Source organism: Gopherus flavomarginatus, chromosome 5 (genome assembly GCF_025201925.1).
Source record: "Gopherus flavomarginatus isolate rGopFla2 chromosome 5, rGopFla2.mat.asm, whole genome shotgun sequence".
NCBI lineage: Eukaryota > Metazoa > Chordata > Testudines > Testudinidae > Gopherus > Gopherus flavomarginatus.
Window position 1 is genome coordinate 81,287,798 of NC_066621.1, and position 19,496 is coordinate 81,307,293.

Genomic DNA, 19,496 nt, shown 5'->3' on the forward strand with positions numbered 1-19,496 from the left:
ATCAGTATAACATAGCTTGAGAATTGGTGTTTGAGAATGGGATGCATACAGCATACATTAACAAAATATGTGTACTAATTCCAATGCTGGCTTCAGCTGCAGGTCCTTGCAGTGCCATTACACATGTCCCTCTGTCCACTGCTACTCCTTGTTCCTGCTGGCCAACAACACTGTTCAATATAGCAAACAAGAGAGGGAAAATAAATTGTAAATGAGCAGCTTATGTTGATTGATAACAATCACAATTTATTTAAATAGAAAAGCATGAGTGCAAAAGACGTAAAAACATTGCCATCCATAGCCCTGGCAAAATATATCTTGCTCAAACGCAATTCTTAGAGGCACTACCAAGAACACCATGACACATGGATAGCTGCAAAGAGAAGGAAAGAGGACTAGGAGCTGGAGCAGAAGTTGCTGACAGAGTGTATTCATCATGATCAGAAAATGAGGAGGTGAGATGTGGTGTTTCAGAGGGACATTTTTGAACGACTCTTCAAGATCATGAGAAATTTGTCTCACATCTCTCCTGCCCAAACCAGCTGCCCATCCATGCTCCATCCTGTTGCTTTATCTTCACAGAACCATGTCCTACAACCTATGGGAAACTCTGGCTTGTGGGGACGCAACAGTCAATGAGCAATGGAACTAAACATTATAAGCAGTATCTGCTGCTCTTTACCTCTGTTCAAATGTTGGGGGAAAAGAACAGATACATTACCAGATAAGGCCAGAAGCATCCACTATGATCATCTGTCTGACCTCCCATATAACACAGGCCACAGGACTTACTTGAATTAATTCCTGTTTTAACTAGAGCGTATCTTTTCAAAAAGAAATTCAATCTTGATTAAAACATTTCCACCAATGGAAAATCCCATTGCTAAAACATTAGTAATAGATTTGAAGGTCAGAAGACACCAATATGCTTTAGGAGAGCCAAGAAAAGGGGTTAAAGGTTTGCAAAACATGCCCTATAAGGAAAGAGTCAAGGAGCTCTATCTGTTTAACTTACCGAAGAGAAGTTAAGGGGTGAATAGATCAACACCTATGAGTACCTACGCAGGGAACACAAATTTGGTAATAGAGTGCTATTCAATATAGCAGAAACAGTTTAACAAAATCCAATGGCTGAAAACTGAGGCTAGACAACTTCATAATAGAAGGCCAAATTTTCAACAGAGGGAGTAACAATTGGAACACCTTTTGATTTAGATGAATTTTCATTTTCCATTGGAAAACCATTTGGTAGGAGAATTTCCAACTAGCTCTACTAAATAGATTGAGCTTCTTGAGTCTATGGCATGTTTTTTGATCCATTAATTATTCTTGTGGCTTTTCTCTAAACTCTCTCCAATTTTTCACCATTGTTCTTAAATTCTGGATACCAGAACTGGACACAGTATTCCAGTGAGGGTTACCCCAGTGCCAAAACCCTTATAGCCTTTGCTACTGCACCAGCACCAAGAGGCGGACCAGGTACTGTCTAAGCAGACTCCAAACTCTTGGTGTCCTCAGTCTGTTCTGCCTCATATTTCCCCATATCCTAACATCCTCAAGAACACAACATGTCTCATTAACTTGTTGCATTAAACTCATTACAGTCCAGATGAGTCCATAAGCAGGTCCATCTTGCCTTCACTCAGTCAAAATCATATTCCACCACCATCCTGTACCTGCTCAGCATGTAGATGTATTGTGTCCTGCCAAGCAGATGGAAATCAGGATAAATCTATCACCTAGGACAGCAGAGGGTAGGGATAGTCAGCTATAATCACAGTAAGCATTGACACCACATTGGTGACTGTGTTGCTAGGAGGGAATAATGTGTCAACTTACCCATGCTACAATAGACCAGACCTTCAGAACACCCTCATATTATTCACTTTGACAGTACATCATGTGTGTCTATGAATCTGCCACTATGGTCCACAAGCACCTTTATAATGACCTTGTATACTTTCCTGTTAATGTACTCACTCAAAATGCAGGAATCAAATGAGTACGTGTATGCCATCAATAACACCTGCATAGTTCAGAAATCCCATCCATTCAAAACCCACCATTCTTTTGAGGATATTTCCCAGTATAACCATCCAGGCAGTAAAGCCATAATTGCCTTGGAATCTTCCATAACCACTAAGCTAACTGTGGATTTGTCAACCCCCAAACAACAGATCTATAACAATGCCAGTTGCCGGGTTCCACAGGATAACAGCAACATGCATCTGGACTGTAATTACCTCTCTCGTCTGGGTGCTATGCTGGTGCTGAAAAGCCAAGACAAACACTCTTCATGCAGCTCTAGGAATGTAGATTTTCTCACATAAAAGTGATGATCAGCCATGGACTCAGAACATTTCCATCATTACATAATCCCACCACACTCTGCTTGTGATCCTGGTTCAGAAACAGCAGTCTGCCTGGGGGATGAGTGGGTGGGATGCCCTGCATGGACAGCATCAGCTGGGTCCATGTCTCCACATTTGCAAGGCACTGACCTTTTCTTCTTTTAAAAGCAAGCCCTTGTTGCTCCCCAGGCAGAAAGCTTCCTCTTAAACACCCTCCACCATTCCTTGGAGCCAGCTTCTTCAGAGACACAAAGAAATAGTGTGTCCATTTAAAAAAAAAAGATGCTGTTGGCCCTAGTTGTTAGGATGAATGTAATCCACATCTTTCATCCCAAGGAGGTAACAAGTGTCCTGCCAGGAAATGTATTACAAAGGCCTAGAGCATTTCCACCCACTATCACCAGACAGGATAGACATGTCCCACAATGCCTGGAAAAAGCAAACAGAATGGTGCAGGCAGTTGTGGTGCTTCAAACCATGGAATACACATCGAGAAAGGTTAGTCTCTCACATAACTGGCTGCAGTGCTAGTGTTTTTGTTCTGTCATTTATTCACCCTCTATCAAGTTAGGCTAAAACAAAATGACTCACTTGTGGTTGGTCAAATGGAGATTAGACTGCAGTAAGGGCATATTTGGTTAAGATGGCACTAGAATCTGAAAGTTCTGTTTTTAGAATGTTGATTAGTTTGAATATGCTTCTTATCTAGTAGTGTTATTTTCAAGTACTTTTTGTAATGGTAGAAGGCATGAATACATAAGAAGTTTTATTTCCCGGGTTATAGGAAAGCTTAGTATAAAGAGTATAGAAGAGCAAAGTTTGCTGTCTTCATATTAAGTTTGTCAGAGTTTCTCATTTGGAAATATATATTACAAGAGACCCACCACACCAAAATGAGATGAGCTTTTCAGATCACCCCAGTGGCACTAGGTTTAAGGGATAAGCTTAACTCAGCTCATCAGAGATGGTTATCCATATGACCTACTGCTCTTGACAAAAGGAGAGAGAAAAACGTTCAGGCTGAGGAACTGGAATCTAACTAGCAGGCTATTTCCACCATCCCATTCCCAGTCTGAATGAAAGTACACTGTATAGCAAATAGCAGAGGGTGGTTTAAAACACACACCAGAAAAGGAGTCAGATGGACTGACGTAAGCATCTATAAAAGAACCCTGCTGTTTTCATTCAACCTCCCATCCCCTAAAAAAAATCACCCTCATAAAAATAACCCAGAAATCCTCTCTACTTCCGGGCAGTTGAATTGTAATAACTCAAATTCACATCCAATCAATACAAATGTTATTAGGCTGTGTGCGCCTTTTTGCCTGTTCCAGCTGAATGAATTGTTGAGTTAGTGCAGAGAGAAGCAATGTACTTTGGTTTGCATTCAAAGGCCACGGATTACCACACCGACAGAGTCATTAAAACAGCTCCTAAGGAGAAAAACAAAATACATTTGACATTAACATTAATCTTTAAAAAAATAATAATAATTTGGCCACAGGCACTCACTACATATATTGCTGAAAATCATTAGGACCAGTTCTTGAACTGTTTAAGCCTACTTAGAAGAGAGAGAGAAAGAGAGAAAGCAAGCAATGCAGCTGTGATGGGTGGAAGGTGGGAGACGAACAGAAACGCCATCTGTTAGTGAGGAAAAAGAGTATACACTGAAATTTTAATCTGTATGTAGGGAGGGAGAGAACTTCAATTCCAATTGTTGTAAAGTGATGGAATTGGAATGACATTGTGAGTTTTATGGGGTTAGAGGAGAAAATTAAACCAAAAGGTAGGAGGAGAATATGTGGAATCTCAACTCTCAGCGACAGTGTGGGGGAACAGGACCAAAACAGTAAGGTGCAGAGGGGGAACAGATAGGGGAGAAGATTGAATGCACCTATAAAGAGTGGTGTAAATTAGAAACAGTCAGTAACATTTGATTATGGAAAATGCTAAGTAATATACTGGAGTATAGGAATTATCATATGGGATCAGAGAAGTGGTCTATTGAGTCCAGTATCCAGTATTGACACTGGGAGGTGCAAGACAACCTATGATGGAGGAACATGCCTATAGAGGAAATTTCTTCCTGTGCCCTGTCACCTAGCAGTTGGCTTGGGCCCTGAAATTTCACTGATTTTTAGATCATATACCTTTTCTCCTTTTTAGCCTATTCTCAGTAACCATATAAGGGCTTGACTGTGCAACCCTTCAGTCATGTGGATGAGCATTTACTTATAAAAATAGCCCCATTGACTTTAATACAATTACTCACTTGGGTGGTCACTGATGTGAGGGTCCTGAATGTCCAATCTTTTTAAAAATCCTATCAATAGTATCTTGTGACAGCGAATTCCATAGGTAAACTGTGTAAAGTAGTATTTTATTCTATTTTATTTATTTTTAATTGGAGGCCTCGTGGTTCTATTTGATAGGAAAAGTTAAATAGATGCATCTGGTCTACCTTCCTGTATATTTCTATCAGGTCCCTTCTTGTCTTCTTTTTAAACTGAAGAGTCCTAATTTTTTCAATCTCTTTCCAAGCCGCAACTCATTTTCATCTTTGAGTCCTTTCTATTCCTGCTATATCCTTTCTGAGACTGGGTGACCCAAACTAATCACAGTATTACAGATGAGGATGTGCTTTTGATTTGCATAATGGTGTTTGAGCTGTTCAGTAGGATTCTCAACAGCTTGCTTTATACAACCGTTTTGTTTACTGTTTTACTGAAACTACACATTGAGCAGAAGTTTCACTCACCTGCCACACTGATGCCCAAGTCTTTGTCCTTAGTAGTTTTACTAAACATAGAACCCAGCAATGTGTATAAGTAGACTTCCTTCCAATATGCATTCCTTTGCGCTTGTCAGCACTAAGTTTCATCTGCTATAATGTTGCCCACTCACCAGTGAATTAGGTTTTGCTAAACTTTCCCACAGGCATCTATAGTATTGACTCTCCTCGTAAAAGTTTGACTTTGATGGTTAATATAAGGTAGACATTACTAATACACTTAGGGTCTGTAAAGTAAAAAAGCTCCTAATCCTAGTTATCATAATACAATCCTGGCAGTACAGGTTTCATAAGGCTATGGGAAACCAATGTCATTTGTAATTAAAATGGGGGCCCCGGCATTTTGAAAATAAAAAAATGTGGTATCCATTCCCTAACAATAGCATCATAGCCAAGATCATACAGGCTAAACCTAGTTTTGAAGGCAATCTTCCCTAGAATAAAAAGATAAGAATGAAATACTGCAGATAGGCAGATAGTAAAAACGTCTGTGGAAACGAATTATCCGAAGATAATCCAATTACCTGTTGCTTGCAGATCTCCAATCTGTTAATTATGTCCATTCATTCTGAATAAAATGTCCGCTGCTGAGAGTTATTAAAGGGCCATCCAAGTTCGTAAAACTATTCAACATCTTTTGAGTCCAGCAAAGCACAGCATCATCATCTGCATTGCTTTCAAACTTTGAAGGCAAAGTTGTGTCCCTTGGATACACCTGTGCATCCCTTATTGTAGTCAATACAGTGGTGTGTGCATATACTAGAACAAAATTTAGTCTTTACTTTAAATATTTACTTTTTTCTTCTTGTGCCTCTGTGATAAAGCTGGTTGGAAATTTTCTGAAAAAAAACTCTGTTGGAAAAGGCCAGTTCATAAAACCTGAAATGTTTCATGGGAATGAATCAATTTTGATGTCATTTTTGTTGAGGAAGGTTTCTCAGGTCCAGGATGGAATTTCTGTTCAAAACCAGAGAGGACAGCAAAAAGCCTGCCACACAGGTGTCATGAGGTGAAGGCACTTACCTGGTGTGTGGAACACCCAGATTCACATCCCTGATTCAGGCAGCTAGGGACATGAACCTTTAGCTCCCACATTCCTAGTCACTGACCTATAGAGTCTGTTGCCCTGAATATTTAATTTCTACAAAGTGGGACAGCTCCAACAGGAGAGAGAGAGAGAAACCCATCGCAGAATAGTCATAGTTTAGTGCTGGACTATTGCTATTCTGGGCAAGCTCTCTCGCTCCCTCTTTTCTTTTTTTATGAAAAAAAATTGAAAGTCTCACTTTTATCCCAATGCAAAATGAGGTGGGAAAATGAACTATTGAAAATTTTCACAGGCCTAGAAAATCACTTCCTTCTCAGCTCTGCTCTGAGGGAACATAATAGCAGTTTTCAGGTATCTAAAAGGGTGTCATCAGGAGGAGGGAGAAAACTTGTTCACCTTAGCCTCCAATGATAGAACAAGAAGCAATGGGCTTAAACTGCAGCAAGGGAGATTTAGGGTGGACATTAGGAAAAAGTTCCTAACTGTCAGGGTAGTTAAACACTGGAATAGATTGCCTAGGGAAGTTGTGGAATCTCCATCTCTGGAGATATTTAAGAGTAGGTTAGATAAATGTCTATTAGAGATGGTCTAGACAGTATTTGGTCCTGCCATGAGGGCAGGGGACTGGAGTCGATGACCTCTCGAGGTCCCTTCCAGTCCTAGAGTCTACGAGTCTATGAGATTCCTGGTACCAACTGGAGAAAATCACCAATGCAACTCCATTCTACAAAATAACATGGGAAATCCTAATTCACTGTCTATACAGGTTCAAGTGCTTTTTGTTATATTGGTCACAATCACAATGAAATTAATATTCTTACAAGCCCAGGTTCCACATGTGCCCACCTAATTAAGGACATCCATATTACTATTTAAGCACCCAAATGGGGACACCGGGAACCCTTAGATTCCCAAGTAGGAGAAGTCAGCTCATGATGTTAAATGAAGTGTTGTAAGTTAGAGCAGAGAACTGGGAATTCAAACTGCTTGGTTCTATTCCTGGCTCTACCACTGATTCAGGGTATGACCCTGGGAAAATCATTTTAATCACTTTGTATCTCAGTTTCCTTATCAGTAAAATGGGGATAAAGATACTTCCCCTCACACTTAATTCATTATTGTTTAAGGTGCTTAAATATTATGAAAGTGCACAATATTAATGAAACAAAGAGCTCTTCTGTACGAGTTAATGAGAGCTACCTCTCAAGAACCACCTTTAGCATTTTGTACTTATAATCCTGTACCCACTATAGCCTTAGCTACATTAGGATAAATGGTGTATTGGTAGGATCGATTAGGTAATGTGTTCTAAGTAACTTGTTTGAAAAGCATAGTGTAGACAAGACATTGCATTAATATGGTCAAGTTAAAGCTTTTAAAGTATGCACTGCCTCGTCTACATTGGACCTTTCAAATAATGGTTAGAAGATGTTAGCTTACATAGTCCAGCATCACACCTGTAAATCCTGTTTAGACAATGCCTTTGAGATCAGGGAGAGCAGAATTTCCACATTCTGTGACTTTGTTAAATAAATCAGGACAGTAAGGTTAAAAGGAGAATCCATATTAGAAAGCCAGATTTGTGTTTGGGTAGACTTCAGCAATATGGGATTTCTCTTTTTGGCATGTGCAAGTATCAAGTGTGACCTGATTTATCTTAACTGACAGTGGGTCATTGCATCCATGCTGTCCTTTGGATAGCTAGGGGAGCTCTCATGCAACGCAGCAGTGGTGACCCTTGTTTTAATAGGTTAATAAGGACCTGGAAATCCAGTCTACTGTGCTTTTCTCATTGTGGCTTTAGAGCTCAGAGGAGAAACATTTCAAAGAATGGGGTTTGCATTTATTGACAAGAGAAGTTTTTCAATAAAAGCTTCCAGGCATTCATTTAACACCACACAGCCTGACTCTTCTAGGATTCCTTCAGATAGTTGTGGGATTGGAATTGGAGGGTCATTGGGTGTTTATTCTTTTAGATTGTTTTTTTCTCTTTTAATGTGAGTTTCACTGCTAGAGAAAAGAACTGGATTGACAGCCTTGGAGACTGTAAAACATCTATTGCATCACAAAGCAGGACAAGTATGGGCAGCAACAGTACTAGTGTCCCACGAACACCACCTTATGATAATGTGATTCATGCCTTCCCTGGAAGGATAAATTTATTCCACCAGTAAAACACCATGAATATAATTATAGTTGCATACATACCACTGTGAGCAGATTTTGACAAGCCAAACCTTTAATAATAATGAGGATGCAAGAGATGGAAAGAAATCAGCTTGACTTTCAGATCTTCAAATGAATTTGTAGCCCTAGACACTAGAAAAAAAATCCTTTTATTTGCAAATTGAGCAAATTTCATCTGAAATCTATGGCACAATAAATACAGCATCTCTCCTTCCTATCCTGCCCCAGAGACATTTCTATACATTAGAGCCAGTTTCATGTGAAATATGGAGAAAAAAAGAGAGCTCTAATATGCCACCCTGTTTCTGGGATAAGGTTATAGGGCTGACTCATCATGTGGTAGCTGGCACGCTATCCCAGTGTCTAACTGCTGGTAACTGTGGACTGTTTAATAGAGACCCAGTGGCCTTTATTGTGGGGGAACTCCTTGATTTATCTGGCTGACATTTAAATAAAATCCTTTATATAAATTTTGATTTAGGGAAATAGGGACAGAACAAGTCAAAAATTACTTAGACAAATTAGATGTCTTCAAGTCACCAGGGCCTGATGAAATGCATCCTAGAATACTCAAAGAGCTGACTGAGGAGATATCTGAGCCATTAGTGATTATCTTTAAAAAGTCGTGGAAGGTGGGACAGATTCCATAAGACTGGAAAAGGGCAAATATAGTGCCAATCTATAAAAAGGGAAATAAGGACAACTCAGGGAATTACAGACAAGTCAGCTTAACTTCTGTACCTGGAAAGATAATGGAGAAAATAATTATGCAATGGATCTGCAAACATCTAGAAGATAATAAGGTGATAAGTAACAGTCAGCATGGATTTGTGAAACATAAATCATGTCAACACAATCTGATAGCTTTCTTTGACAGAGTAACAAGCCCTGTGGATGAGGAGATGGGTGGGAGGGGAAGCGGTAGACTTAGTATATCTTCACTTTAGTAAAGCTTTCGATACTGTCTCACATGACCTTCTCTTGAACAAACTAGGGAAATGCAACCTAGATGGAGCTACTATAAAGTGGGTGCAAAACTGGTTAGAAAACCATCCCCAGAGAGCAGTTATCAGTGGTTCACAGTCATTCTGGAAGGATGTAACAAATGTGGTCCTACATGGATCAGTTCTGGGTCAGGCTCTGTTCCATATCTTCATTAATGATTTAGATAAAGGCATAGAGAGTACACATGTAAAAATTGCAGACGAAACCAAGCTGAGAGGGGATGCAAGTGCTTTGGAGAAGAGGATTAAAATTCAAAATGATTTGGACAAACGAGAAATGGTCTGAAGTAAATAGGATGAAAATCACTAAGGACAAATGCAAAGTACTCCATTTGTACTCCATGCACACATACAAAATGGGAAATGACTGCCTATGAAGGAGTACTGCGGAAAGATCTGGGGGTCATAGTGGACAACAAGCTAAATATGAGTCAACAGTTAACGCTGTTGCAAAAAAAGTAAATATCATTCTGGGATGTAGTAGCAGGAGCGTTATAAGCAAGACACAAGCAGTAATTCTTCCACTCTACTCTATGCTGATTAGGCTGATTAATATTGTGTCCAGTTCTAGGCACCACATTTCAGGAAGGATGTGGACAAATTGGAGAAAGTCCAGAAAGAGTGACAAAAATTATTAAAAGTCTAGAAAACATTGTAGGAGCAGGATTGTAATATATGTCTTGATTTCATTCTACCAGCCACCCCATTTGAACAACAGAAATGACTCTTTGGGGCTAGGAGAGATTCTGTTTCCCATGCATTACAAATTAGGCCTCTTTTAGTTCTTTGTTTTAAGGTCTAGCTAGTAAGAGACAGCATTTTGTATTGTGTCTATATGAAGTAGATTAGAGGAATGTTGGAGGCCTGGGCCTCAATGTGAATTGTTTTGGTTACAAAATTTAGCCAGGTTTAATTTAAAATGTCTTTTTGCTCGATATAAAATACTGCTGTTTGTATTTTCAGAGGTCTCTGTAAAAGACTGTTTGTGTGAATGAGGAATGCATGCAACAGGAAAAGATAAGATTCATAGATTCTAGGGTCAGAAGGGACCAATGTGATCATCTAGTCCGACCCCCTGCACAAAGCAGGCCACAGAACCCTACCCATCCACTTCTATAACAAATCCCTAACCTATGCCTGAGTTATTGAAGTCTTCAAATTGTGGTCTGAAGACCTCAAGCTACAGAGAATCCACCAGCAAGTGACCCATGCCCCGCGCTGCAGGGGAAGGTGAAAAACCTCCAGGACCTCTGCCAATCTGCCCTGGAGGAAAATTCCCTCCCGACCCCAAACATGGCGATCAGCTAAACCCTGAGCACGTGGGCAAGACTCACCAGCCAGCACTCAGGAAAGAATTCTCTGCAGTAACTCAGATCCCATCCCATCCAACATCCCATCACCAACCACTGGGCATACTTGTCTGGCGATAATCAAAGATCAATTGCCAAAATTAGGCTCTCCCATCATACCATCCCTTCCATAAACTTACCAAGCTTAATCTTAAAGCCAGATATGTCTTTTGCCCCCACTACTCCCCTTGGAAGGCTGTTCCAGAACTTCACTCCTCTAATGGTTAGAAACCTTCATCTAATTTCAAGTCTAAACTTCCTAGTGTCCAGTTTATACCCATTCGTTCTTGTGTCTACATTGGTACTAAGCTAAAATAATTCCTCTCTCTCCCTAATATTAATCCCTCCGATATATTTATAAACTCTCAGCCTTCTTTTGGCTAGACTAAACAAGCCAAGCTCTTTGAGTCTCCTTTCATATAACTGGTTTTCCATTCCTCGGATCATCCTAGTAGCCCATCTCTGAACCTGTTCCAGTTTGAATTGATCCTTCTTAAACATGGGAGACCAGAACTGCACACAGTATTCCAGGTGGGGTCTCACCAGCACCTTATATAACGGTACTAACACCGTGAAGGCCATTGTTAACCAGATGGTCAAGAAAGAAGGAGTGAAGACACTTATCAAGACTTATTGAGGCCAGAGAACCATCAATGCACATCCATGCTTGAGGGAAGATTGACGACCCTGAAGTGGAGGCTGGCACCCCTATAGACAATTGATTAAATCAAATCTGAGACAGGATGACCCTCTGAGGTGTTTTGGAATGTTTACATCAAACGATAACACCAATTAAGTAGTAACCGGTCATAAACTGACACAGCAAAATCCATAAACTTCAACAGAGAAAAAAAGACTATAAGAACAGGGTGCTTTGCCATGGGACTTTGGGTTTGTCTCACCACACTCCAGGAGCATTGACCAACAGAGTCCTGCTCTCCTCTGTGACCAATCTGGCTGGCCACTAGATTGATCCAGACTCTGGACTGGTAACTATAAACATCGACTGGCAGGACAGTGTTAATGGTGTGTGTGTGTGTGTGTGTGTGTATGTGTGTGTGTGTATACACATACATATATATACACATACATATATATATGTATATATGTATGTGTATATATATATATATGTATGTATATACACACACACACATATATATACACATACACACAAACACACACACACATACACACACACACACATATATACATATATACACACACACACACATGTGACTGAAAAGCATATGCTAACTGTTTTATTCTCAATAAATGTGGCATGCTGCCTTCTCTCCTACAAAGATCACATGTGCTTCTTATAAATATAAGATGACCTAGAATCATAGAATATTAGGGTTGGAAGGGATCTCAGGAGGTCATCTAGTCCAACCCCCTGCTCAAAGCAGGACCAATCCTCAACTAAATCATCCCAGCCAGGGCTTTGTCAAGCCTGTCCTTAGAAGTTTTTAAGGAAAGATTTCACCACCTCCCTAGGTAACCCATTCCAGTACTTCACCACCCTCCTAGTGAAAAAGCTTTTCCTAATATCCAACCTAAACCTCCCCCACTGCAACTTGAGACCACTATTCCTTGTTATGTCATCTGCTACCATTGAGAACAGTCTAGATCCATCCTCTTTGGAATCCCCTTTCAGGTAGTTGAAAGGAGCTATCAAATCCCCCCTCATTCTTCTCTTCTGCAGACTAAACAATCCCCGTTCCCTCAGCCTCTCCTAAGTCATGTGTTCCAGCCCCCTAATCATTTTTGTTGCCTTCCTCTGGACTCTACCATGTTTCCACATCCTTCTTGTAGTGTGGGCCCCAAAACTGGACTCAGTACTCCAGATGAGGCCTCACCAATAGTGAACAGAGGGGAGTGATCACGTCCCTTGATCTGCTGGCAATGCCCCTATTTATACAGCCCAAAATGCTGTTAGCCTTCTTGACTACAAGGGCACATTGTTGACTCATATCGAGCTTCTCGTCCACTGTAACCACTAGGTCCTTTTCTGCACAACTGCTACTTAGCCATTCGGTCCCTTGACTGTAGCAGTGCATGGGATTCTTCCATCCTAAGTGCAGGACTCTGCACTTGTCCTTGTTGAACCTCATCTGGTTTCTTTTGGCCCAATCCTTTAATTTGTTTAAGTCTCTCTGTATCCTATCTACTACTCCTCCCAGTTTAGTGTCAAACTTGCTGAGGGTGCAATCCATATGATTCTCCAGATCATTAATGAAGATATTGAACAAAATTGGCCCAAGGACCGACCCTTGGGACACTCCGCTTGATACCAGCTGCCAGCTAGACATGGAACCATTGATCACTACCCATTGAGCCCGATGATCTAGCCAGCTTTCTATCCACCTTATAGTCCATTCATCCAGTCCATACTTTAACTTGCTGGCAAGAATACTGTGGGAGACCGTATCAAAAGCTTTGCTAAAGTCAAAGAATAACACATCCACTGCTTTTCCCTCATCCACAGAGCCAGTTATCTCACCATAGAAGGCAATTAGGTTAGTCAGGCATGACTTGCCCTTGGTGAATCCATGCTGACTGTTCCTGATCACTTTCTTCTCCTCTAAGTGCTTCAGAACTGATTCCTTGAGGACCTGCTCCATGATTTTTCCAGGGACTGAGGTGAGGCTGACTGGCCTGTAGTTCCCCAGAACCACCTCCTTCACTTTTTTAAAGATGGGCACTACATTAGCTTTTTTCCAGTTATCCGGGACCTCCTTCGATCACCATGAGTTTTCAAAGATAATGGCCAATGGCTTTGCATTCACATCCGTCAACACCTTTAGCACCCTCGGATGCAGTGCATCCGACCCCATGGACTTGGGCTTGTCCAGCCTTTCTAAATAGTCCTGAACCACTTCTTTCTCCACAGATGGCTGGTCACCTCCTCCCCATACTCCTCCCCTACCTATAAGGGAGGATTGAAAAAATGGGTTTGTTTAGTCTGGAGAAGAGAAAACTGGGTGTGGGGGAGGGGACATGATAAGTTTTCAAGTATGTAAAAGGTTGTTAAAAGGAGGAGGGAAAAAATATTTTTCTTAACCTCTGAGGATAGGACAAGAAGCAATGGTCTTAAATTGCAGCAAGGGAGGTTTAGGCTGGACATTAGGAAAAACTTCCTGTTAGGATGGTTAAGCACTGGAATAAATTGCCTTGGGAGGTTGTGGAATCTCCATCATTGGAGATTTTTAAGAGGAGGTTAGACAAACAGCTGTCAGGGATGATCTACACATTACTTAGCTCTGCCATGAGGCAGGGGACTGGACTAGGTGACCTCTCAAGGTCCCTGCCAGAGCTATGATTGACAAATAATAATAATCCTACCAAAATAGGAACCCCTTTAGTGAAGTGGTAAACACATTATAATAGTACAAACAGCAGCCTTTTTGAATTAGCTTCTTAAAAGGCTCTCATTTCTAACAAGTAATCAAACTCAATATATTAGGTTTTTTAGAAGCCTATAATTAGTGATGCACTGATTGGGTCCTCTGTTATTATCATTTTTCTTTTTATCTGAGAGATCCTGGTGATAAATACTTTGCATTCTTTGTAAATACTGTGTTGTATTAATGTGTGTCAGTAGACCTGGCAGGGTAAATAAACAGGACATCTGATATCAAGTATAAAAGAGGTTCCTGTTCAGGTAGCCTCTGTATCAGGATCATGTAGCACACTCTGCAACTCTCAGGTGAGTGTCTATTAGAGAGGAGGGACAGGAATTTCAGAACATGGCAATGACAGATAAAAGGTAGAAAAACATCCCGTCCTCTTCTCTCCCCATTTTCACAGTTGTCCCATATTCTGTGAAACATATACTTTAAAGTATACTGTTAATAGCTATGGTGCAGAGATCTGATATCAAAGCTGCTTCAGGTTAACAGGGTGGTAATTAGCTGGCAGGTGAACATAAAATAGGGGCCATAGAAGGTGTGTTAGGAGAGATGTGGCTGAAGGGCCAATGGGGATTTGCCTAAGCTTTGAACCCCTCCTCCTCCCCAATGGCAACTTGAACTTCATTCATCTGCACTGTCACGTTAGATAAATCCAGAGAAAAAGGCTGACAGCCCATATCAAATTATCGAATTGGAGCTGCCCTTCCTCTTAAAACAAGAGAAAAACCAGGAGAAGAAAGTTTCTAGAAAGAGTAACAATGAGTTCCTCTATTTTATATTTTTAAAGTACTGCTGGGGATAAATCACATTAACATAATGATTGGTGTAATATCCTGTAGTCCTCTTTCTCTATGTTTAATTTATTATTGTTAATTATTAATAGTTATTATTATTAAACACTTTAGGATTGCATGGTGATCACAAATATAAAAAAGAACAAGAGTAGTTTACAATTTAATTTACATAATTACAGCTACAGATCACATAAAGAATTCATTTCATAAAGGGTGAACGAAAGGAGGATTTGAAGGGGGGAAAAAAAACCCAAAGAAAGCATTCTAAAGATCTTTGAAAAGAGCTCTTATACTTTGCATACTTAGGACTGCAATTTACTTGAGCTGATATGACATGTTAATCCATTATTATTAATAATTATTAAGTATTATTAAGGTAACATTTTTGTTTTGCTTTAGAACCCCTCAAATGTCAGCACCTAAAACTAGCACCTAAGGGACACAGCCAAGTACAGTATAGACTATCATTAGAGGTCAATAAAGCTGAAACTTCAAAGGTGAAACTTCAAAAGAGACCTCTAAACTGAAGAGGAGTTATGCACAGGGTGGGCTTTTCAAAAGCATTTAGACTAGATTCACAAAGGTATTTAGGCAGTTAGATACCTATGCCCTTTGTGAATCTAGCCCTAACTGCCTCTTAAGTTCAATATTTACATGTCACTGACATTCTAAAAACCATTGCTCAGCTGCTGCCTAGTTCAGTAAGTATCTAAAGTCTTCTAGGGGCTACATTCACAAGGGTGACTTAGGTGTTTAAACACTGAATTTTAAGTGCCCCAAGTTAGGCACCCAGGGTCTCTATGTAATACCTGGATACATAAAAGCTAACATGCTGACTGGGGAGCTGCTAAAACTCGCCAGTAAGAAATGCCAGAGAGAGGGATGTGACCCATGTCCTTTCCCTCAAAATGAGTTAGGTAACTAATGGCAGGTGGTTCTTTCCACTTGGGATTCACAGCCAGGAACCCTGTCTTCAAGTGAGGCATCTAAGTCAGGTCAGTCCTTTTGCACAAGGAAGCAATGTTTCCCCTATTTTACCCAACAGCTAGAAACTCATACAGAATGTGGGAGAGTGGGGCTCACGTGACTGCTCCATATCAGGTAGAGTGAGTTTATGAACCTAACCATTGGGCTATAGAGACCCTCTCTCTAACCCAATTAATACAGTATGTAAATATCTTAAAAGAAATCATATAACTTCAACAGAAGAGCTTGACTAAAAACCCATCCCAACATACCCCACAGCCCAAATGTTAAGGCACTTTCCTAGAAGACCTAGGTTCAATTACCTGCTCTACATCAGGTAGAGTGGGGATGTGAACCCAAATCTTCCACAACTTGGATGAATGATCCAGAGAGAACCATAGGGTCTGTTTTGCACAGCAGCATCAAGAATTTCCTGTATATTCATTATAACAGAATCCTCTCTCCTTTTCCATTAAACCAAAATTGTAATGCTGATTTGACTTCCACTGTAACCCTTGAATCCCATCTTAAACACAACCCATATATTAAGATTACCTTCTAGAGTCATTTCTAATTCATAAAATAATACTTTCACTCCATACTGCAAAGATACACATGAATCACCACTTCAAGGGAAAAAGTACTTACTGGTGTTAGGGCCCAGTACCTTAAGAAAAACTTACCTATCACTGAATATGGCTAGTGTTTGTCTCTCCTCTTGCAGATACAGAGCAAGAGAAGTATCACAGAGATTCTGAAAGCTTTTATCCTTCATAGTGTAAGAAAAGTCTTTATCCATTACACTTGTAATGAACTTATCTCCAACTAACATGGCACTGCACCACACATCAAGTCTTTATCTCTGCAATTCATAATATAAAGCTCCATTTATGCATAGCATAATGGGTATATTTTATTTCCAATTAAGATTACTCATCTTTTCACAGCCACCAAGATTTCTACTGTGCTTTTAATTTATCATTGCTTACTTTAATGCACCCAGTTTAATCACAGTAACGCCAGGAATCAGATCATTATAGCCAGAGCTGTAGTGAACTAATTTAATTTTCTTGAGGGGCGGGGAGGGTAGAAGAAGAGAGAAAGAGAGAACATTTTGGATTTAAGAGTGTGTGGGTTTCTTTTATACAATGTTGCTCACCATCTCCCATTATATCCCAAAGCTATTTAATATGATGGGACTGCCACCCCAATTTGAATCCCCTCTACCCTCCCAAAGAAAGTTAACTTTTATTCCAAAACTGCATAAAGTTGAGTCTTGGATTACAGTTGAAAAAAAGAGTTTACTTCCTGGATTAGGCTTTCAAATCCCAGCACCAGTTAGAAGTGAAAACAAGTTCAGATAGATTCTTCCCACTCCCCATTTACGCACATCATGAGAGCATTCTACATATTTCTGGGTAAACCACCAGTCCCTGTTCAAGAGAGGCCCAGCAGCAGTAGAATAACAGGAGAAGGTGAAGGACCAGACTGAGGCACATTAGCAGAGCTTTTGGAGAGCTCTAATGGAATTTCAGGATGTTGCAAATCAAGAATAAAGCACAAGGACAGTTCTGTGCACAGACTCACATCTGAATAGCAGAGGCAAACAGACCAAAAATATCACACACTGAAAGACACATTGTGGGGTGGATGTAAGGAGGTGGTAAGGGCTGAAATTACATATATATTGTACTTCAGGATTGAAGTGGACTGGAACAACGGAGGTAGAATTAAGCATGTATATCCAGTATTATGCTCCGAGGCTTGTCACTCCAGAATTAAAGATGGTTATCAGGGATGCCATTTGTTACCATTTGTTCTATTAGGTACAAATTTTATTCTTGCAGAAACAGAAGGCAAAGGCTGTTTTGCCTGATTAGTGAGTGATTCTGCACTGTAGTTTTTGAATTGTTAGTGCAGTTTGTAAATGCTACATATTGAAGGTACTTTTCTCTTTAAAATGAAGCTGACCAGCTACAGAACTTTTTATGCTAGTGAATGCAATCAGCAAATAATTTGTATTCATCCATCCAGGAAAACATAAGTACATATAAATATCATTGTTACATATAGTATGCAGTTATTTTCCACTTTTAAAAATATGCACTTTTACAGGCTAGTTAGGTGTCCGTCTTGTGCTTTTAATAAACTCTGGAATCAATGGAGCCTCTTAGGATGCTTGCCTTACAGCAATTCATCAGCAAATTCTTTCAATTTTAGAGTAGAATTCAAGCTTCATAAAGATCATTTTCCAAAGTTTTAGGAACTGAAACGTTCTTTTCCTGGGAAGATCCTTGCCAGAACCTGTGTTGTACTGCAGCTCCTTTGGGCTGCTTGTGCAAAGCATCCTGAAAGCATAGTTGGATTGCTACTGTATTTTGGGAGCCTCTAGTGGCACAGAGTCAGTGTAGAGGGCATAGAAGGGGGAAAGATGGTATATCTGGGGCACTCCTATACCCCATTGATCCCTGACTGCATCATCACTTGGGACTGTTTGCTGCTGGCATAACTTAGAGCAACCCTCAGGATTTTGGAATAGTCAGGGTAAAAATAGTCCCTGGGAAACAAGATAAATACTCAAAGTATCCTGTCCTATGACAGCAGTTTACTAGTTCTGTATAGACCTCCACTAACTTGATCTTTACCTTATTACCAAGTCTTAGCGTATAAAAGGTGCACAAAAACCTGGAATATAAACAACTTGTACAAAAGCATATAGTACCTGTCTGCAATTCTCTGCAGAAGATAAGAATGTTCTCATGAATTTGTATCTCTAATAATTCATTGCCTCTTTCCTGCAGGCTTTGCTTAGCCATTACCCCTAGCAGCAGGCTGCTAGATCACCATTGGCTCTCTCAGTATCAAGCTAGTGTTATTTACTTATGCTAATGAGTGGTTTAGTTCTCTGAGTCTTCTCCTTTGGAGTCACACATACTCAAATAAGAATTTAATCCTTCCTCATCTCACAAAACAGTTGTAATTTTCAGTTCATCTTGTAGCCAATGCATTTTCTTGTGCTTACTCAGTTGAAATAGATTCAGTAGCTATTGGATCAAGTGAACTGGATCTTTTTTTAATCCTACTTGCAAATACTCAATAACAATCCACTGACAAAAATAGGCCCTATATAAATAGGTCCTACATCTAGTTATCACTAGACATGTGCAGAATATTCACATCATGTCTCAGGGTTATTGGTCAGAGAAGCCACATGTTCCATAGGTTCATAAACCTCATCCCAGGTATAAAGGCTGGTGAACACGGGCTGTAAATGTTCTCAAAAATTCTGCATCCCTCCACTGGGACAATGCATGCTAATTCCTAGAATCTGCTTCCCTATCTATGAGCTGGCAGGGGAGTGTGGAATGTTCTCTTTCATTACGTTGCATACAGGAAGAAAGGGTGCATAATCTGCTTAAGTCTCACCCTGAAGACCACTTATGCTTAGGCAGGAAACTGAGACCTAGCTGCCTCTAAAAACATCACAGTTAGAGGGAGAGAGGAGAGAGTTCCCCATAAAGACCAAGACAAAGAGTCATCTGGCCACAGGAGGAAGAAATGGGATAGGAGGAACAAACCACCCCTACAGAGAA